This window comes from Pithys albifrons, chromosome 2 (genome assembly GCF_047495875.1).
Source record: "Pithys albifrons albifrons isolate INPA30051 chromosome 2, PitAlb_v1, whole genome shotgun sequence".
NCBI lineage: Eukaryota > Metazoa > Chordata > Aves > Passeriformes > Thamnophilidae > Pithys > Pithys albifrons.
The window spans coordinates 86,840,098-86,863,138 of record NC_092459.1 but is presented as its reverse complement, the minus strand read 5'-3'; the positions used below and the strand labels follow the sequence as shown (position 1 = coordinate 86,863,138).

General features: G+C 40.3%; 1 protein-coding gene across 1 annotated transcript in view; it reads right to left on the bottom strand.

Annotated features, from left to right (window-relative positions):
• The window catches only part of DAAM2 (dishevelled associated activator of morphogenesis 2), a 215,156-nt gene extending 192,506 nt beyond the window's left edge, over nt 1-22,650 (bottom strand). Inside the window, exons 1-2 of the mRNA XM_071576849.1 lie at nt 22,567-22,650; nt 4,086-4,218 (exon numbers count right to left, since the gene is read on the bottom strand). The gene's annotated coding sequence lies outside the window, so the exon portion shown is untranslated. The remainder of the gene's footprint in view (nt 1-4,085; nt 4,219-22,566) is intronic.
• Nucleotides 22,651-23,041: the final 391 nt, after the last annotated feature.

The window sequence follows — 23,041 nt, the reverse complement described above, 5'->3', positions numbered from 1 at the left end:
AGCCCACACGACAGAATTTGCATCAGCTACAACTACATTAAAATCTGTATCTGTCATTGTAAGATGTTGGTTTGGACCTTCCTGGAGGCAGCATATTTCAATTTTCACCCACTTCCCTGTGTTTCTCCTGTTCACAGCTCCTTCTCTTTCACTGGCTTCTCAAGCCCATTATAACACTCACCCTGTACTGTTTAAGATTTACTGAGTGGTCTGCACAAGTTGTTTGCTGACTAGGGAATGTGCCAGCCTGAAAGAAAAAACATCAGTGTTTGCTGCATCTTGGTAAACAGCTGTGAAAAGAGGAAAGACATTTGCTCCTCAAAAAGGAGAGGCTTATAAGCGTTTAGAAAGTGAAAGTCAGCTTTACTCCAAAGGGTAAAACAGAAAAAAAATGTGAAACTTTTACAGGAATTGTTTCGTTTTTCCCTTTAGTTTTGCTTAGTAATTCTCAAACATCTTCGAAGTGTATTTCTGTTTTCAGATAACAGCCCAACTCAAACCCAGATCCCCGAAGGCAAGGGAGATAGAACCAGCCAGGATTAGATTAAATTTCCTGCCACCATCATCTGTCAGCAATTGACGGTAGTTACCAGACCCTGACAACTGCAAACATTTGTAGCCAACAAGTTCACCATGTCTTCATTTGCCTGCCTTGAGAAAACTTGGGTTGTGTTCACACCTAACACCTTATGACTGCTTTGAACTTCTTCATGATATTTTGTACAGACCAGACCTTTAGAAAAACAACTGTACAGCTGAACTTCAGTTAACAAAATAGAGGACACTGATTTGTAAAATAGAATCTTTCTCTGCTTTCCCCATAATTCTTTTATGCTTCCTTCTATTCTGCATATATTCTCTCCCCTTCCAAAGAAATTTATTTTTTTTAAACCACTGGTCAAGCAAATGGTCACCTCACAGAAAGATGCAGTATAGAGACATGTAATCTCTATCACAAACATTAGTAAACATGTTCTTGTCAAAATTTACCTAATATCCAAACTAAGGGGGCTGGAGTGAGCTTGTCCCTAGGGAGTTGTTCCATTAACAGTCCGCTTAATGACATTCCTCAACATTTTCATTTGAACGATTTTTTTTATTTTTTCAAAAAAGAATCCAAAGATCAGTTTGGGCTGAAACACAGATTTTCAGTAATAGTAAAATAAGCTTGGGCTCTGAATGGTTTGGGTTTTGTTGGTTTTGATTTTTTTTCCTCTTTTATTCCCCTGATATACATTCATGGATTTGTTTGTCTGCATAGAAGGGAAGGGCACAGAGCCTTTTTAAGTTTTGGAATTGACTAGGGAAAGCCTGATTGTATTGACCATCATTTAATTAGCAATGATCTGGATAAACATGTCTTATTCCAACTAAGAGTGGGGCACTGATATAGTCAGAAGTAAAGTCAGCCTCTAGCTATGAACACAGAGATCTCAGTGACTTCCAGGAAAATCAAACCAATGAAACAGCAAAAGAGAAAGGCAAAGGGAAAGCCTATTTCCACTTCTTATTCTGAAACAGGGTCTAGGCCAGGTCCTTTACTCTGGCTGACTTTCGGTTAGCACAAAACCAAAGTGAAGTGATGTCAGTTTTCAAACTGCCCTTGTAACTCTGTGGTCTGTAGGCTGATGGAGGTATGATAAAACTCTGATGCCAACTTAGAACAGCCTTGGGATTTTGTAAATGATAATTGGCTACTAATGGGTCCTGAAACAGCTGCTTAGCAGGCAGGAAGCTCCAGCTAAATATCCTCCTCTATAATAAATTGTTGACAGAGCTATCACACTGCTCCTATTCTACCTAGAAAATTCACTTCCTTTGAAAAGGACTTCAACATTGCCAGTTCTGGATGCTTCTAAGTGCTTTGCAGCATATCAGTGGAAAAAGGTAGCTAGAGGAACAAGTCCTGGCTCTATCTCTGATGCTGGGCAGGGGACAATGTTTGCTTACCATGTATTCTTTGCAGAAGAGCCAGGAGGATTAGTTACAGTCAGTGGAGCTTGCTAAATTCTGATTATTCATGTTCTCTGAATTTTACATGCAAACTAATCAGCAGCACTGATCCCCTAGTAAGAAGCTGAAAGCAATTAAGAAGGCAGTTGACCTTATTATACCAATTAATTGCAAATGACATTTAGTTTCAATAGTGGATGGCCATGCTTTTTACTCAGTCTTTGCGAGCTTTGGTGTTTTGTTTTGGGTCTTTGTTTCTTCCCTTCATTACACCACTGTTAACCCACCCTGATTTTTCTGACATAGCTTCCATCACATTGAATCCATCCTATTTTGTGACACACACTTTCCTGGAGAATACATGACCTTCTTTACAGGAATTCCTGTATGCTTAGGAGTCCTGGAAATGGGACAATATTCCTACGGAAAGGTGGTTCCATAATTCTATGCAACGGTTGCTGAATTGCTTTCTTGGAAATCTGCTTGACTGTGAGGGTGTGGATAGGAGCAAAAAAAGATGTAAGCCATCTTTGTTGTACCTAGTAAGAGGGTTCAGTTTACTGGGAATGCACAGCACCCATGCTCCAATGAGGTGCTAAGTAGTACATGTGTGATTACCAGAAAGACTGGGTTGCTCTGGAGACAAAAAATACATTGCTTTCTCTCTGAAGCAGTTGACTGAAGAGGGGCACACCCAGATTCTGCAAGGTTTAATTCCGTTGTGGTAGTCTGAGCCAGAGGGAAACTTGGTATGTGCCAAGAGAGCAGCACATATTAACTAGGTAGTTGCCCTGATTCTATGCAAAAGCTGTTCATGCACAGAGACTGAGCTCCTAAAACCATTGTTTGGTCCTGAACTGTGGTGCATGCAGGAACTGGTCACCTAGAGAGATGTAGCTAATCAAGAATGCATTAGTCAGTTTTCCAGAAGACTTCAAAGATGTAAAATGATAACGTTTTAAAATTAGGTGGAGTAAATCTGTTCCTCTTGAATACGTATTCATACATAGCTAGAGAACTGGAGCTGTGTTACATTTCATGTAACAGAATCTCAAGTTTAGCTTCTGTATTTTCTGTATTGGCTGTCTGTGAGGTTCTAACAGGTGTGGAAACCATTTAGGATATTGACAGAGGGAGGGTATCATGCTTGTGGAGACAAATACAGGAAACTTCATGCTCAGTTCATCATAAGTATGGCTGAACCCTGACAACTTACCACTTCTCTGCTGCTTGGTGTACTCATTCACATCAGTGTGAAGCATGCACTTTCTTAACTCAGCCGCACTTGACACTCACATTGCACTCATGCAAACACTGCTGCAGTGCTGGAGTCACTAGGGAACTGGTTAAATGACTTCACAGCACCTCAGATCCTGTGAAGTAAAAATACCATTGGAAGAAAAGATTTCACAATATTTTGTCTCTGTAAATGACTGTTGCAAGCACTGCAAGACAAAGGACACTGAAAACTGAGGCACTTGGTGTAATCAGTCTTCATACGCAAATGAAATGCACAAGTTCTTAATAGGCTAAAACACTGAGGGATTCTGTATCGTACCAAGGAGGAAGATGCTGACACTAAGTTTTCAGTTACTCTGGAAGAATGAAGAATAGAATAAAGAAAGAAAGAGGGGAAAAAAATCATAAAATCAAGAACATTACTAAACTATCATTTCCAATAAGCCTATTTACTTATTTAAAATAAATTCCTCCAGTTTAGACTATAATTATAACAAAAATCAAGCCAATATGCCAGCCCTCAGATTGAGTAGCACTGTGATTAACACTTGTAGCCCAGTCTAGATCCAAGTTGCATTCTGTTGAAATGGTGATGTGGTAGAGACAGATGGGGCATGAGGTTACAATTTAGGATATATGTTGCATCTAAACATACCTTGTTTGTCAATAACTAGGGCTAGTGAGGCCTTGTTTGCTGAAATCTTGCTCTAAAGTTGAAAGACCAACTTATCACCTTGCAATAGGCAGAAGATTCCTCTTGCCTGGTGAATGTAGGTAACATCATACATGTTTAAGAAATAAAAGTGATTGCTAAAATTCTGTTCCATGGTATTCTGTTCTTCTGTTCCCCGGTATTCTGTCCTTCTGTTCCCCATATGCAAATCAGAACTAACCTGGATGATCTGTGTTGTTTCTGACTTATCTTCTCTCTCTGTGTAGTCTCTGTTCAGTTCAGATCCTCACCGTGTAGGAAGAGGCTCCCTTCAGATGAGTTAGTACAGCTCTTTTGGCAGTAGAGTTGTTCTTCTGGAGAAACAATTGAAAACAAACAGGTCCTTTTAGCTTTCTATCAGTATAAAAGGCATCTTCAATGCTTTTTCACTTTCAAAAGAAATTACAGAAAAACTATGTACAGAGGTTTCTGTATGGTCTGTTTTAATTTCAATAAAGAGCTGGTCTTCCAGCATCCTGATGAAACTTTGGCTTAAACCAGGATGATATGAAGCACATGCTTGACAGTAAGCAAGAGAAGATGCAGGTAGTAGATACTATTTGCGCATATAAATGCAAGAAAACACTTAAAGTCTTCTGATCTCTTCTCTGTGGTGACCAGTAATAGGACCTGATGGAATGGCCTGAAGTTGTGTCATGAGAGGTTTGGGTTGGATATTGGAAAGAGGTTCTTCTCCCCAAGCATTGTTGGGCACTGGAACAGGCTCCCTGGGGAAGTGGTCATAGCACCAAGCTTGAGAGAGTTCAAGAAGCATTTGGATGATACCCTCAGGCACATACTGTGACTCTTGGGGATGGTCCTGGGGGGGGTTAAGAGTTGGACTCAATGATGCTTGTGAGTGCCTTCCAACTCAGCATATTCTGTGATTCCGTGATTCTTTGCTGAGGCACTCAGCACTGCTCTTAATACACTCTACAATCAAACCCAACATAAATATCTCATAGGTATCATTATATCTTCAAAACTGATAGCGTCTGCATTCCAGATAAATTGTTAATTTGTTACTCTACACATTAACCTTGAGTAGAGAGATTATAAACAATCACTGATAAAGAAAAAGAAACAAACTTTTCTGCACAGAGTGTGATTAACATATAAAAGATGGTTTTCAGCTGATACAAAACTATAGGCTCTGTATTCTTTCTATCAGCTGCTCTAGACACATGACTTCCAGGATTTGGGGGGAAATCTGTTATGAATTATTTGCTTTTATCATTCAGCTAATTTTCTTGTTGTTGGGTTTTTTCATTATTTTTTATTAAAGCCAAATGATTGTGCTCCAGGACATTCCACAAATGCTGCTGTACTGTCATTTTAGGAAATACCATTAAAGCGACCTTTTCCTTGTTTGCTTCCCATGGTATTTAACTAAGCTGTTTTAAGAGAAACATCATTAGAATTGTCAATTCCTCCATGTGTGCCTTAAGGTTATTTGTAGATGCTGTAGTCTTTTGGGAATAACAGAAAAACAGTACTTCATTTTCCCTTTATTAACCCCATTTTCCACTGAAGTAACAATACCAAGTTTAACACAGGTCTATCAACACTGGCCAAATTCAGACCTCACCCTATTTTTTTTCCCTGTAAGAATTTGACAATAGTGAAAGGTAACACATTAGAAACATAAAAGAGTGAAGTCCTCTATCCAACCTCAAACTGCATATAGCACAGAAAGCAATTCTACCACTCCCCCTGTCCCCCCCCCCCAAAAAAAAAAAAAACCTTTCACTACAATTCCTGATTTTTGTTCCAGCATAACAGTCAGTGCTAGCTACAATCACAGTTCTTGAACTGCTTTGCCTCAGCCATGAGAAAAAAATAGATTAAGGTATGACAGAGCAGAGAACAATTGAAGTTGGAAGAGACTTCTGGCAATTATCTGCCCCAAACTCAGTGCTCAAAGCAGGGGGGAACAAGAGAAGGTCGCTGGTACCACACCTATTCAGGCTTTGAGTATTTCTACACTTGGAACCTTCACAATATCCCTGAGCAACTTGTTCCAGTGTTTTGATTACTCACACATTAAAAGTTTTTTTCTTATATTTAAATGGAATTTCCTATGTTTCAGTTTGTGCCCATGAACCCTCATCCTGACACTGGGCATCACAAAGGAGCATCTGGCTCCCTTTTCTTTACTCACTACGCATCAAGTATTCATACATATTGATAAGCAGTCCCAGGTCTCCCAATCTCTCCTCTTATGTCAGATATATCAGCCCTTTATCTTTATGGCCCTTTGTTGCATTCTCTCCAATGTGTCCATCTCTCTCTTGCAATGTGGAACCCCAACACTCCAGATGTGTCCCACCAGTGCTGAGCAGAAAGAAAGGATCACCTATTTTAACTTGCTGCAGTGTTTCTCTTAGTATGGTCTGGAGTCTGTTGGCCTTCTTTGTCATAAGGGTCCATTTGAGACTCAAGTTGTTGCCTACCAGAATTCCAGGTCCTCTTGCAAAAACTGTTTTCCAGTTGGTTGGTCCCAGCCTGTACCGATGCCTTAGGTTTTTACTCTGCAGGAAGAGGGTTCGTCATTTTTTTTTTTGGATGAATTTTAGTAGATTCCTAATGAGGTGTCTCCAAACAGCAGCATGACCTAACTATCAATCTTTCTTCACAGTCTTACGTTTTCTTCAAACTTGTTGGGGGTATGCTTAGTCCCATCATCCAGGTCATTAATGAAGATACTATACAGTTTTGGATGTCAGTATGGACCCTGGGATACTCTATCTGTGTGTCCTGCAGCTGATCTGTTTGCTGCTGATCACCACCTTTCAAGCCCAGCAGCTCAGCCTGCTACTAAGCCTTGGCGCTGCTCACTTCTCTAGCCCACGCTTCATCAGTTTGTCAATGAGGACATTATGTACAAGTGTTAAAAGCCTTTCTAAAGTCAAGTTAAACAGCAGCTACTGCTCTTCCCATATCCACCAAGACAATTATTTCATCACAGAAGGATATTAGGATGGTCAGATATGATTTCTACTTATGGACTCATGAAGACTGTTACCACTCACCTTCCTGTCTTTCACTGGAAATGGTTTCTAGGATATTTTTTCCACCACCTTCCTAGAAATTGAGATGAGGCTGTCCACACTGTCCAGATCATCTTTCTTGTCCCTTTTGAAGATAAAAATGATAATTGTTTTCTTCCAGTCCTCAGAAGCCTCCCCTACTGGCTATAACCATTCAAAGCTCATCAAGAGTGGTTTCAAAATTACATTAAGCAGTTCCTTCAGCATTTGTGGTTTTATCCCATCATGAACAAGGGACCTACTTGTTTATTTGTAGAGTTTAGCTAAATATTCCCTAACCCAATCCTCATCAGTTAAGGGTAAATCTTCCTTGTCTCGTAATTTGCTGCTGATCTGAAAGGCCTGGGATTTCTCAAGGTGAGTACTTCCAGTAAAGGTCATGATGAAGAAGATTTATTTCAACCTTGCCTGTCTCCTTTGCCACCAGGTTCCCTAGACCATTCAACAGTGGGTCTATTTTTTCTCTCTTCTTTCTTTTACAGTTAATCTCCTTTAAACATGCTTTTTTGTTGTCCTTCATGTCTCACTGAAGACTGAATGCCAGGTAAGTCTTGATTTTCCTTCTCCAATCCCCACATGTTCAGATAGTGTTTCTATAGTTCTTCTAGGTCACCTGACCATACTCCCACCTCTTGCAAACTTCCTCTTTATATTTGAGTTTAGTAAGATGTTCTTTGCTTACTTACACAGGTAGGTCTAGGTAAACTTTGTTTCTTTTCCTGATCACAGGATGAATTTGAGCTTGGAAGATGTGAGCCATGAAAATCATTTGCCTCTCCTGGACCTCTCTTCTCTCCACGGCCATGTATTGTGAGATTCTTTCAAGGAGGTCCCTGATCAGGCCATAGTCACCTCTCCTGAAGTCCAAGGTCATTGCAGATAAAGCTACCCTTGATTTTCACACCCTGAACCCATTTTTCCTTTTTTGTAAATTTCAGGTCCAGTGGAGCAACTCTTCTCTTCAGCTCAACCATTATCTGTGTTAGGAAGACATCATCACTCCAGAAACCTCGTGAATTTCTTGTGCATTGCTGTGTTGCTCTTCCAGCAGACATTAAGGTGGTCAATGCCTCCTCTAGTTGCCTGAAGAAGAAGGTCTCATCTGCTCACTCTTCTGATATATAATAGACATCCACCAAAGCCTTGATCTGGTTTATTGCTCAAAGTATCTAAAATTGGCTCATGGTCCATCACCATGATGAGGTAGTGTCAAACAGATGCTGTCATTGGAGAACCATTCACAGAAACATCAGGCTACGCCTCTGCTGCAGTTTTTCCTTTCTATGACACTCAGGACAGAGAGATATCCTGTTCTGGGAGATCTCATGCCCATTCAAAGCAATACCACAGCTCAGGATCAACTTGAGTCAGTTTCCCTGAATACCAAAGTTCCTTCTCAGTTCGCTAGTGTTGATATTTCTTTCCCATTCTCCACTGTTGCTGTCTGGGACTTCACCACACTGACACATGGTAGACTTGGACCTCTGCCTTCCTAGAAAGAATTTTTAACAAATCCTTTTCAACTCATTAATGTACAGAAGCCCTCACATGGTCCTGGTTACCCTAGGGCTCCCTGCTAAAGGTTATCTCCATTCATTCCCTTGTTACTACTTTCTGATTCAGTGTATCCTTATATTCCCTACTGAGCTATCCTTAGTCATGCAATTCACGTGGCAGTAGATCTTCTCATGCCTGAGTCTAAATGTAGGGTAGCTTACCCTACAACACTTGCAATTGCAACATTTTTTCATTCAGATGAGCAAACTGGATTTGAACAGGTGACCAAGTCTTTGATAAGCCACTTATAACAACTATAATCTTACTTCCCAAGCAGGCCTGTTTATTTCTATAGCATTACTTTTGGTATGAAGCATTGTGTATTTGATTAGGCATTCACATTTGCATCTATCAGTACTGCACTACCTCACTATGCAATAAAGTAATCCTTGTCTGTACCTTCCTAACACACCATGTAAGAGAACCAGGATGTAACATCTGACTAGAAGCAACAGGCATGCTTCTGTGCAATCCTCATTCATCTCAAAGAAAGTTCCTGCCTCAGCTGACACTAAAGCAGTAAATGTGTGGAGTTTAAAGCAGTGTTGCCTGGCATGTTATCTATGTGCAGTCCTAAGTGGTTTTCTCAAAAGATCTGGCGGAGATGGAGCAGGAAAGGAGAGGTTTGATGCCAAATTTCTTCACTTGATGCAAATATCAACCCCCTTGAGCAATAAATTGACATTCCTTAGCAAAGACACACTCTGCTTTTGAAATATTTACCATTCCTTTATTTTTTATAACCTTAAGGAAATTTGGGAGGAATGTGAACTGTTTTGGTTTTTGTCTTCCTATGACGGCAGAGATTTATTTATAGCCAGGAACTGCAGGACAGTTCTCACGTGGCTGCTGAAAATTAAAACAATATGTAGAGTTTTGTTTTGTTTTGCTTTTATGCCTTTACCGCTAGAATCAATCCCCGTGCTCCCTAAACCCTCGTTATTGTAACCAGAGACACATTTTGCATTGCTACAATTGCAGGGTTATGTAAATTCCAAAGGCTTTAAAGGAAAGGGCCTGCAGATTCTACATCAGGACATAGGGAAGTTGACACACTTACTTATGCCCAACACATAGAGACACAGGCATTCATAAATTGCCAAGAGACAGGAAACCTAAGTCTCAGCCTCAGCATCAGCTTGAAGTTTTCTAAACCTTTAGAACTTACTGATTTCATTTAAACAGATTGTCCTCTCATTTTCAGTGTTGGAAAGCTAGCTTTGCTAGGGTCATGAAAATCTCCTTCAGCCACTTCTGAAAATCTGCATATGTCCTCTCTCACTTTCCACCAGTGTGTACTGGTTTACCCAGGAGGGCCAACAACAGAAAGTTCTACAGATACAAATATTTTCAGACTCGAGTAACTCTACTTTTACAGTGATGATGAAAATGTGCGTGTTGAAATGTATTACTTTAATTATAGTGACTTTTTACTAAAAAGAAAGTCACAACAAAAGAGTAAAACCATTCTCATGAAAGTCATCACAGTAAGAGTATGCTCCTGACCCCTTGCAAGCAGTCTTTATGGTGCTTAGGGATGGGAAGAAGTGTGATACATGTTGCATGTCTATGCACTTTGGAGTAACAAAATTCTAATGCTGACACTAGCTGTGCTTTTCTGTGTGGTCATGGGCAAGTCAATTCATGTTTTTGACACTGTGCTCCCTAAAAGAAGGGTAATGATGCCTAACTCCGTTAAAAGGTTCTGCCTAAACTCATTTTTGTCCCCAATGTTTAGACAACTCAGCTAAATGAGAAAAATATTTAGTCCACTTCTCAAGCCTTGCTTCTATTTCAGTTCTAAAACACCATTAGACAAATCATGCTTAAACCTCAGACAAAAAGCTAGATTACATTATTCCTGAAGTATGTGGAGGTTTTGCTCAGCATGGTGCACCCCAATCACTGAACTGTGATAATAAGAGCTCAGGAAAATTACTGGTTTTGTGAAAAGGTGCAGCCAGACCTCCCTAGCCAATTCAGCTGACACAATAAGAAAGAATGAGGTGTGGTGCCACTACAACATTCTGCTTTCTATAGCTGTTGAGTTTTCTAGGAAACCTGTAACTTATTGCTGTGAATATGGAAAAAAAAAAACTAAAGCAGGGCTTGTTGCATTGTTCACCCTTGTCTTTGGTGCAAAGCCAGTTGTGGTAAGTGGGAAAGAAAATGAAGAAGCACTGGCCTACATTTTGCAACCAGGTAGATCAGTGTCAACACAGAAGGAGCATTCCAAGCAATTACCAAGCTGTGATATTTTATAAACAATCACTGCAGTGGAAAAGATGACTTCATAGTGTAGAATTGTTCCTACTTACCTGGTAGTTATAGTCACTGCACAGGTGGCAATAAATATAATCACTATGAAAGCATATTTGTTTAAACCTTATTATGAAAGACAAGACTCATTTCTGAAGGTGCAGGCACACAGGATCTGTGCACAGCTCAGAAGTTTCTACCAATTCGACATACGTATTTATTTACTTGGAGCCAGGAACTGCCCTATGGAGCTCTGATCCTGACCATCCCATCCCTGTGACCTTGATCAAGTGACTGAATGCCTTTGCACCCACAACTCCAGAAATCAACTGGTGATGTGGATGCTTACTAATTCTGAAAGAAAGAGAAAAAAGCCCTACAGGCTAAACCCAAAATCTGTTTGAGCTGAGGTGTTTTGGGTCACATAGTAAATTATATGAATTTTGAACACAGAAGCTGAAGCAGGGTCTGTGTTGAGTCAGAAACAAGAAGTCCTAAGACAAAGTAAAAATCCAAGACATATATTAGACTGTGCCCCGCTCCTAGTGTACCTAAGTATCTGAGAACTACATATATTGCTGAACCAAATAAAGTACTGACCAAAATTGTTACTTTATTTCGTAAGTTATGTTTTCTAATAGTCTAAAGTCTCATATTCTTTCTTCATAGATTACTAGTTTAGTGCTCAAAAGAACCGTGGAACACTGACAAGAAACTCTGATATCCTATAATATTAAGTTCCCCAGATTTTGATCTTAAACCTGGATCAACATTGACACATACCTCTAAATGATGAGCACTGCTTCGTATAGACTTCAGTATCTTAGCCAAGTATTAAGCAAGATGAAATTTGCTTAGCTTTTGGGACCTGTGAAGTCTGCAGCCTGTAATTATCGACCAAACCAGCAGCAAAGCTCCTACCTACAACTCATTAGATTTCTTGAGTTGACAAAGATCTTCCTTACCCTCCATGCTTGCATATCCAACAGATCCTACCTGGCTCAGCACAATTAGCAAAACAGGCAGGACAAGGGGCCACTTAGTCACCTCTGACACATTTGACAGCAGAGAAACTCCAAAAGCAGATACAGGTCAAGCAAGGCAAAAAACCCCACAAAAAAAAAAAAAAACAACCAAAAAAAAAAAAACAAACAAAAAAACCCACCAAAAACAAAAACAAAAATACCCAAGCAAACAAAAAACCCCATAAAATACTAATAAAAATAACCACACACACTTTTGACACATCAGATAGATCAAATAAAGTAAAAGTGTAACAAAATTCTCCTACTGATACCAAACGGCACTAAGAAAATAAAAGACCTGTCTTTGCCAGTAGATCGATGTGGTCAGGTCTAATTAGGCCCATATTAGGTCCTTGGGACTATGATATTCCTCTTTGGATAAAGAAAGGAGGGTAAAAGGAATGAACAAATGTAAACATATGCATAGAAGGTACTTAGTTAAAAAAACAAACAACTGCTAACCAAATCAAACTAAAAACAAACAAACAAACAAACAAACAAACGTGTCTCATAGGCAGGAGTAGAATAGAATGGAAATAGAACTGTTCAGTTGGAAGTCACCTACAATGATCAGCTAGTCCAACTGCCTGATTGCTTTAATGATCTCTAATGATGCAACACATGTGAGCTGCAAAAGGCAGACTTGCCGTTGTCCTCTCTCCCTGCTGCAATCAGCTACACCCAAAAATACCTGGAGGGAAAATGTCATCTGACACAGCCATGGTAAAAATGACCCAAACTAAGAAGTGGCAACTCTGAGGGTGTGGGAAAGTCTGCAAACAAATCGCTGGGTGTGTCAGATACACAGACGCTAATATAATGCAGTGATTACTATGTCTCTTCTCAGTGAATATGTAAAAATGAGCTTGATGTTTTAAGAGCCATGTACAATGACCACTGAACAAACTCCAGCCTGAGTGCATTTGCCTAGGAGTAGTGCAACATTTGCTGTGACTCTGAAGCTTCATGGGACACTCAGAAGTAACTGAAGCCCAGAGATACTAAACAAATCCAGCATGGCATCTTACTCTACACAGAGACCTTTTAGACTGCTTCTAAATATCATAGAACTGGGAAAACTGCCTCTGCAACACCCAGGAGTGAATTTCTCCATGAGCTTCGCTGAGGTTACAAGACCGATTATTCCCCACCCTGTTAGTGTCATGAGATGCAGTGCAATCCACATCAAATAACAAAATTCAGCCCTCAAAACAAGCCTCCAAAATGCTGGGGAGAAGATTTAAAATCTCAAAGGCAACAAATATAGGAACAAAGAGAGCTGGTGGATTTAGGGTCACAGAGTTTAAACAGGAAACCTAGAAAATAAAGCTTGTACATTCATGCAGCCTGGGCTCCTCCATTACAGGCAGGCAAATACAGAGAGAGAGAGAGAGAGAGAGAGAGAGAGAGAGAGAGAGAGAGAGAGAGAGAAAACACACTGGAAAGCTCATATCTCAAATTAACAGCAGGGATCAGCCAGCAGAAGCAAGCCCAAAACTAACAATGGAAGAATTCCTAATGGAAGTCAGAGAGTTTTTCCCATTTCTCTTGAGGTGTTGTGCCCCAGTCGGGCACCGAGCTGACCAGCCCCCTCTAGCTTCTTTGTGAATTAAGTTTATTCCTGAAGGAGACCATGAGTAATGGGGGCCCAAAGGAAAAATGACAGTTGCCTATCTCTCCCCTCCACTGTGTAACCACTTAGGCACTGAGTATTCAGAATTGAACACAAGCGTTCCTAGTGTTGTTTCATCATAGCTCAGAGACATGTTTCCTCAGAAGACTGTTTGGATCAAAAACTTAAGGCAACATCCCTGAAAGAATAGATGAGGCAAAAAACAGAGGACTTTTTAACCATCTGCTTCCATTTTAATTTGCTGCACTCCCACATGTCACCAGGGCCTGTAGGGTGGTCAGGCAGATTCTGGGTCATGTGCATTCATGGCAGTATAAGCCTACAAGGTCATCACATCCTGTTTCCTACAATCATAGACAACTGTGTAATAGATACACCGTCCAGCAGACTCCACAGCACATTTATTCCAACACTGTCACATATTAACATAAGCCTTTTCATGTGACCAGTGGGAAACAATTAGATAAGTTTTCCAGTCTGAAGTGAGGCAGCCATTTTCATTCTTAGTCTAAAGAAGCTGACAATTACAAATTAGGTATTTCATTGGAAAAAGGTGTAATATCATCTCCCTGACCTCTGATATCTGATTATAAAGGTCATACTCTTGTCTACTCTGTGGATAAAAATATATAAAGCTACAGATACTTTTTAATATGTCAAAATTAAAAAGAAAACAAAATATTGGGAGGTATGTAATCTGACTTGTATGTTGATAAGTCTCATAAAAATTGAGGCCATTAATTGAAAAATTGACTCAAGGCTAATGAAGTGGCATTCTTATACTGCTTTTTAATAAAAGCACAGTGATACCATATGAAAACATTAATATATATTATGATAGGTCAACTCTAGCTTGTATTTACAGTAAGTATTTTCTTAGATAAGATTCCCATTTCACAGTAGCTTAGCTACACTAACAGATGTTTAAATCAGAAAAAGTATGGGCCCCTGGAGATGACCCAATAGATGTGAACATACTAAACATCACCACTTAAAATTAGCAGGGGATGAGGCAGTGAGGATTACTTGCTAAATTTTGCCTCTGATTAAACATAAAATGTGCCATGAAGGGCACAGTAGGACGTTTATAGCTTAACACATGTCCCCCCACAGGTACATGAAGTTATTCCAGATAAACCCAGACACAGCTAGAAAACAATTCATGGGTCCCCCAAGGAAAATTTCACCTAGTTAGAAAATGCATCTGTTTTTCTCCCTATAACTTAGTTATAGTGACTGCCAAAGACTTCGTAACACACAGACTGCCTGAATCCTGCTGCTGGTGAAAGGCTAAGGTCAAGCTTTGTACTTCTATCATTGGCAACACATTTCAGGGCCTCTGCAACAGAGCCAGAGAGATTCACTCATTGGGATGCGTGACCCATAGGGCAGTAAAAGTATGAAACAAGCTATGAGGGCAAGTTCATATCTCAGTAGGGCACAGCTGGAAGACAGTTCATATTGGCAGGTCCATAGCATGGTTATTACTCTATCCCTTCATAACAGTGCAGGAGGATGCTGACAGATCAGAGCACAGGCGAGAACAAAACGAACCATCTCTCTGTGCACTAAGCTGTTGGGAACAGTTTAATTGGTTCCCGCTGTACACACGGCTGCAAAAGTAGCAAAGGACTGAAGTCCCCTCATGTTTGGTCAAGATCTTGCTTTCTTTCATCTGTTGCGCAGATGCTGATGGGGGTCATCTGCCTGGAGGGGGTCAGGATTCTGCCAAAAGGATTTAAGCAAGGTAGTCACAGTCCAGGCATCCCAGCTTAATGGTCAGTGACTCAGTGAGAAAACCAAGACTGTCTGTACTAGTGGATGGCTCCATTCCTGATAACGTTTGTAAGGAAGAATGATATCCTGGCAAACCTCTTCCACAGATGTATGCTGTTTTATCTAACACATAAACCCATTCCACCTAGTAGGGCAGTTCTCTTACAACCATTATCAACAGTACCTGAGTTCCATACTCTCAGTACAGGCAAAAATCTAAATGAAGGGTGGATAGTAGGAGGCAGAAGAACTGGGATTTTAACTAAAGGCTCTGGGAAGCAAAAACAGAGATGGGGGGAAGGAGGAGGTTAGGATTAGTAAGAACGGGAAGAACTACACACTCTGTAGTAGGGTGATACATTTGCATTCTGGGAGAAATATGATTTTTGTGAATATATGGCTTGCCCACCAGGCAGGCAGCTAAATGCAAGATAATGATAAAGATGTTGTTACAATATTTGAGTTTTATTGCTATGCCTTTGCTACCCTAACACTTCAGAGTTGTCTGAAGCGTTATCAACACTTCAGTGTTATCTGGGAAAAAAAATGGGTCTCTAACCTATCTGCAGTGAGAGTACTTATGTGATAGTACAGAATCTGGTAAGTTTGCAGCCATCTGAAAAAGCTGTGCCTCGGTTTCCCCAAATGCTAAATCCAATAGTATTTGTAAAGTGCTTGGAAATTTTCCAAAGGAAAGTAGCAAATGCAAAGAGTAAATTGTTAACTTTATCTACCATATATACATGACTTATACTCAGATGTTTGTACAGTGTATGATTGCAGATAATGAAATATGCTCATCATTTAACTCTTACCTATTGAAAAGGAACAGTCCATAGACAGTGACCCAGATCTACAAGAAACAATCTGGCTAATGGTCATACAATACCCACAGTATTTAGGGTTTGGTCTTAAACCAGTGGAAAGTACAGACTTCGCTGTATTGTAGGCTGATGATTTATTGATTACATGTTTTTAGAGGGACTGGACTGTTGCAACATACTTGGGGGAAAAAATAGCTTAGAGGTAAACCATGTTACACCTCTAGAAGAGTCCAGAAAACTTCTATATCAGAGATCAGCAGAAGCAAAAATGCTTATACAGTTCCATGGTTGTTTCATTCCTTCTTGAAAAGGTTGTTTTCTTTGAGCTGACAAGGAAAAGAGCAGAATTGGCAGACTGATGCAGCACAACATGGAATTCCCACGTATTTGTGTCACAGCCTTCTGGGGATTTGAAAGAAAACAGATGGCAGTCAGTGCAGGACCAAGAGCAAGCAAAGAGATTAATGATTTTTCAAGATCAGCATGAAACATTTAAAAATAACATAATTTTTTTATTTTTAAAGCATTGAGCTTTCCTGGAAAATGAAAGAACCAAAAATACTTGTTAGGTACAAAAATATCAGCAATAATCGTACTATTGATTAAATAAAAAAAAAAACAAACACCAAAAAAATCTCAAAACATTTCTAAAAAATAACTGGAGAGGGTTAGCAAATTAAATTGTTTCTTCAGATAATTGTCACTGCATGTAATCCACTTTTCAACTGGAGAACAAGGAGAGATGCTGATCCCTTTTTTCAATATCCAGGAGACGCAGACAATGCTAAAAATGAAGGTGATGTTTCTTCATGTGCATTCTTGACACTTAACTCCAAAATGTGAATAAGTTTTCTGAGGTTTGTGGTGTACCTGGTCAGGTTCTTCAGCTCACATTTTACAAATATGACTGTTTCTTACTTGTAGAGTAGCAGAAATATTAAAGGATCTTCAGAGTGTTTTCTTTCTCAAAGACCACAACAACATAAAAGGAACTACAAAGACTCAAAAGTCCATCTAAACCAGTGTCCTATCTCCAAGTAATGGTCAGCTGCAGATGGTTAGGGAAAGGACATTAAAATACCATATATAGCCTGATCCTACCCCTGCTCAATCTTTTTAGTTGTTTGGGACTTGGAGATGGGAGTACAGCCAGATTATCATGTTTAATAGCTACCAGTGGACCTCTCTTCCAAGATTTTTCATGTCTTCCCATAGCTTTGTCTTAGGAGAAGAGAATATTGCCATGTGGTATTAAACCCTTGAAATGTATTCTTGCATGACTTCTTCACAATAAATCCAACCTGGATTGTGCTCCTTGGCAGAAATGTTCCTTCTCCTTTATGTGCGTGTGTTTGTGTATTTGGTTTATGAAAATGTCCTGGCAACACATCTTCAGATCAGATGTTTAGAAGTTAAATTGGACCTGACCCCATTATTTGAAGATGAACAGGGGACTGTGAAAGTTTCCATCGCTTAAGACTTTAGAGCTCATTAATTCAATTCTTTAAACAATTAAAAACATTGCCCCTCCAAACAGCAAATAAAATGCAAGGCCCCCAAATCAGACTTGTTCACTGCCTCGAATAATAAAAGCTATATCAGCAAAAATGAATCTTTGTTTATGCCTCCTTTAAAAAAGAAATATACCAAGGAGACAGAATTGATGTTGGGTCTCACAAATCAGCTTTGTCTGAAATTCAAAGACCTGGGCTGGCACATCCATTGCCTGGATTTAAGTCATCTTGGGCCAAAGTGAAGAGAAAAATACTCTTCAACAAAACCAAATATGAACTTAAAAGCTCATGAGCAGAAATACCAACTTCAGTGATTATTGCTGAGAAGTCAGCAAGTACTTGTTATTCAGGCAAGGAGCCTCTCTTGCTGCCAAAGTTTTTCTCAGTTCCTCAAGGTTACCTCTATTTCCATTTTTACGCAGTCTAAACACATCCCTCTAATCTCCAGCTCCCACTCCTTGAATTCCATCAAGTCTTCTGATCTCCTCCCTTTCTTATCTACTTCCTTCTTTCTACCTTAGGTCTTTAATTTCTAACTCCAGAGAAACCTTATAACTGGTAGAAGCCTGCCATGTCCTCAGAATAACTTCTTCATTATATCCAAAACCCCCAAGTTTCTCCTGGTCAGATTCATTACTCCATGTTGTCCCAAATCTAGAAAACTCCTACTATTAGAAGAAATTATTCACACCATAGAGATCACCAGAGAGGCCAAAATCTCAAGTGTTGAGATACCATGTGCAAAACTGAAAATATAAATCTAACATGGACCATGAACTTTGGGCAACAAACAAAGCAGACACAAAGCCTCAGGGAGTGAAAAGCCTGTTTGAGCATTATCAGTTGTGCATTTAACACCCAGCACTAAGGCAGCTTGAGGCTACACTAGCAATAGCACTGCTCAATGTGTGATGTGTTCATGGGCATGTGGCCATGCAGTTCTCAGCAAATCAAAGCTAGGTACACTCTGGACATGTCAAGAAAAACAGAATATGAATGCAGGACTGACATACCAAAGCTTGTGAGAGCCTCTGGCAACATGGGATACATTCCTCCATGACTTCTACTGCTGCAAAAGTGCAGTAGCTCCACTGACCTTCAGAGAGCTACACTGCTGTAGAAAGTACAGGAGAAGAATCAAATGCACTGTGTAGATTTGCCTAAGTCCATCAGCCAGCATTTAAAAAACAGCTTATAATTTTGGCTGTCTCAACTTTTGAGTGTCTTGGTGTCTTGAAAGACTCTAAAAATACAGAGCCAAAATTACAGGTTACTTTGCACAACTTGGGCCTCACTTTCTCTGGATCAAATTCTGATGTTACTTGGACTTAGTTATAATTGAAGCATGAAATAAGCTTCTTGAACAATGCAGAGCTACAGAAAGCTCTGACTAGTACAGATGAGAGAAGACTTGCATTCTCTGTGTCTCAGGTCACTTGCTATCAGTATAAAGACACTGGGCTAAATCCTCAGCTGAGACATATTTGTGATAGCTACACTGGAGCCTCCAAACCTATTTCCACTGGCTGAGGATCCAACCCATTTAACTAATAAATCCCATTTTACTAATTTACAAAATAGTAATGAAATTTAATATCTACATAGAGCTTGGAAGAAAACAAGTCTTCAGCCTGATAATGACTCAGAGTTGTGCCAGACAGAAGTAACTTCACTGTTAAGTAGAATTGCAGAAATATGAGAAATTAGTCATACCTACTGCATGTTAATGTACATACTGAAAACCACCAGTTTTCTGCACATGCCTCAGTTTGAAGGAGTGTGATACTGGGGAGAGCAACTGGTAAACACAAAAGCCACATGAGACACCACTGTCAATGACCACCAAAACAAAAAGCATGGGAAAATACATGTAAACTCTTTCATCCAATGAAAATCAGTGTGGTCAGCTTTCTTTTAATTTAGGAACATGCTGTGTTTGCCTGGGGGCTGCAGGGCCAGGGAAGGGAGAGAGGGTCAGTTCTCCATAGGACTGACCCAGGTTTGAAAATTCACAGCAATTAAAGTGCTGAAAGCCAAACCTCCCACACATCCTTCCCCTAAGTGTCAGGAACTAGTGTCCCCTGATTGTGCAATCTCTAAGTCAGATGGCTGGCCTGGAGGGACTAGATGGGTTTCTGGGATTCCATTAGACCCTGGGGGAATTTCATGTCAACTAAGGCAGATGGAGCAAAACCAAACTATTTAGGAGATGCCTTCAAGATGCTGTTCAATCCTTGCTGAGCTTCCCTGTCAATGAAGTCAAGTCAGTGCACACCATTTCTGAATGGACCTAGAAAAATTTTTTGACTGATTTCAAGATGAACAGAATTACACATAAGGAGCACAACTAAAATAAACAGCAGCGATAGCAGCAAAGTGATACGGTTTGGTAAAGCCACTAGGATATCCAGGGAATTTGCTTACTCAGCTCTGTGAAACCAAGAGACTACACTTCACAGCACATAATATAGACTTTTAAAACCTCAGGGTTGCACTGCAACTGTCATAAGCTGCAACAGAGAATTGCTTTCTGTTTCACAAAACAAAAGTGAAAAGCTGCCTGCCTTGCCTATACTGTGTATGTCTCTCTTGCTTCCAGGGTCAGCATCCAGCAGTAGATCTAGCATTGTCCCAGCTGGTATAACCTCATCCAAACTCTGATGAGAGGTGCTGAGAGGAAAACTCATGCATTCTCATTAGAACTAAATTTATCTCCTGCCAGATCAATATCTCCTTCCCCATTTCTCCTCCCATTCTTCCACTCAGTGTGCAACTTCCCTGTTGAACCACAACTAACAGCCCACATAAACTTCCAGACTTGCAAACCCCTGCAGGTAAGTGTTGCTTACTACTGGAGGACAAAGAGATGACTAATGAGACAGAAGGGACGCAGTCAGATTAAACCACCCTAAATATGGAATTCTCTCCTCGTTAGTTTCTTTCCTCATCCTCTCAGCTTTCAGCAGTTCTGTATATATTATTCTTATTTTACTCAATGCACTTCAGACAAACTGCTGAACCAGGTAAAAAGTGATTGTGGCTCCCAGGTACTTGTCTGGCTGTGACAGTTCTCAAGTTTTTATTGGGGCATATAAGTTTCTAACAAGTTACCATATTTCCTAAGAATTATTTTTTTCTTTTACATTGCCAGTCAATAATGCTAAGAAAATACTGCAGCTTCTTGAGAAGGAGCTGCTAAGCTACTGGAAACAAAAGCTAATAAGAAATAAATCATGGTAAGGAAAAGAATTCTGGTATATTACAGTAATGGTAAGATCCAAATACAATTCTTTGCAATTCTGGAGACTTCACCTCCAAAGTATATCCCTGCAGGATGTGAATTTAAGAACACATGCTCCCTTACCCATGCAGTCAGTACAGTTGCTTTTTCTCCAACTCACGGTTGGCATGGTATGGCATGGCATCCCTTAGTGGGGATTAGACCTGGAACATCTGTCTCCATTACATTAGCCAGCAGAGTGATTATATCAACCTGCAGTTACTTTCAGCACAGCCACCTACACCAGCTTAAGTTCATTATGTAGTGGAAATGCCTGTAAAACTCCCACCTCCCAGTCCTCACTTTTCCTCCTTTACTTCCTTCTTCCTCCCCCTAGAACCCACTCTGCATCCTCAAGAGGAAAAGTATTCACAGACTTACTTCATTACCAAAACAGCTCAATGCAGGGAACCTTGACTTGCAGCAGCTTTTCTTGTGACAGTTTGTTGGCTGAAGCCAATTGCTAACAGCACCGTGCATTGTATTGTGCAATTCACATGGCTCCTGCTCCTCAGCCCAGCTTTGTGTTTATGCTCAAGGGCATCATCTCTCCTTCCAGCAACTGTACAGTCCAACAATGCTCCTACTGGAAAAGGTCTTTGTACGGTTCCAAGTGCTTGCTAAGTATGATGCCTCCTGTGTGAAGCTGACAAACTGCTTCTCACATCTGGGGAAGCAAGCTGTTTCTGTCATGGGTCTCATTAGAGAACATGCCAATGAAGAGGACAGCTGTCTCAGCAGCTGTTCCCACAACTGCTCTCTTCTCTACTTGAGGAATAAAGAAGGCACATCCAGGTGTAAGGTGGGGGAGGTAAGGTTAATTAAATGAATGCAGCACAGAATTTTAATTGCAAATAAATACCCTTGTGTACCCCACAGAAACCACCACCTACTTATGGAGTAGGCTCAGGAATCTCTGGACTGGTGAGGTAAAAAAAAAGCTACTAGGAATTTTACTTGAGACTTCAACCATGTGTCTGTATCAGCACCTCTGCAAGTTTTCATAGGGAGATTCTTCTTACAGTACCTGACTTGTTCATATATGACTTTGTAAAACTAGGTTTTGGATGTGAGTGACGACTCTCCTCTGCAGAAGCAGTGGGTTCTTTGGAAAGCCCCTAGTATCAAGCGAGTACAGGCTCAAGTGGCTAAATTTGTCAGATTTAGTCAAGTGACTCCCCAAATTTGTGTTAGGATGTGTTATTATCAGTAGCCTGGCAAACAGTGGAATAGGGCTTCATTGTCAGGGGCCAGGAAATTGCCTGTCCTCCTCATAAGGAAACACAAACTGCTTTCTGCACAGTATGACAAGGGATTAAAGAGTTAAAAAAATCCACATTGTGGAGCTGCCTAAGGAAGTCGGTTTTTGCCTAAGGCTTATTTGGAAGTTTGCTTTCCTGCTACCAGAACATGAACTAGCTGAACTTCAGTTAAATTTTAGTCTTCCAAAGATATGACCTTCCCCTCCTTTTTCTCCTTAGACCTCTTTTATCCCCTGTCACCCCCATCCACATAGAGAAGAGTGCAAATACCTGCATTGTCAGCTGTTCTTCATACCTTTGGGAGAGGCAATTAAACTAAACCTGAATCCTGTGTGCTGCCAAGCTGGCTTCAAGATATTTCAGAGAAGGAAAAAGAAAAAATAACCCAAACAACAAAAAAAGGAAGACAAGCAGTACTCACAGGGATTTGTTATTCAAAACAAGCAAAAACTTGTGAAGATTTTCTGCAGAGCTGCACTTACACTGTAGTACCTGTGTCTCTGGGCAGATCCTCCCTGTTCTGCAGTCCGTAATCCACACAGAATACCTTTGCTGCTCCTCTCTCTGGCACTGCTGTTGTAGGGAGACTGGAACTGCTGCTGTTTTCGCTTTCAGACCAGCCTCTCTCTCCAAATCCTCTGACGTCAGACAGCTTGTAAGAGATATTTATGGAATGAACAATCTAAAAGTTTCTCTAGGTAGAGTTCAGACTGCAGTTTGTGAGGATTTGTAATTTTTACACTCATGCATAGAAAACCCTTCCCAGGGGGTTCAGGGAGGAAACAGTTGGGAACTACAGATGTGGTTGTATAAGTTCCTGTCAAAAGACAATCCCTGTACTTTTCTGTCCATGGTATATTATATCCACACCCACATTGTAACTATCTGTCATGTAAGTCCCCATTTGGAAAGCAGTTTTCCAGTCTCTCAGCTGTGCCTAAAGAGGGTTTGAATCAA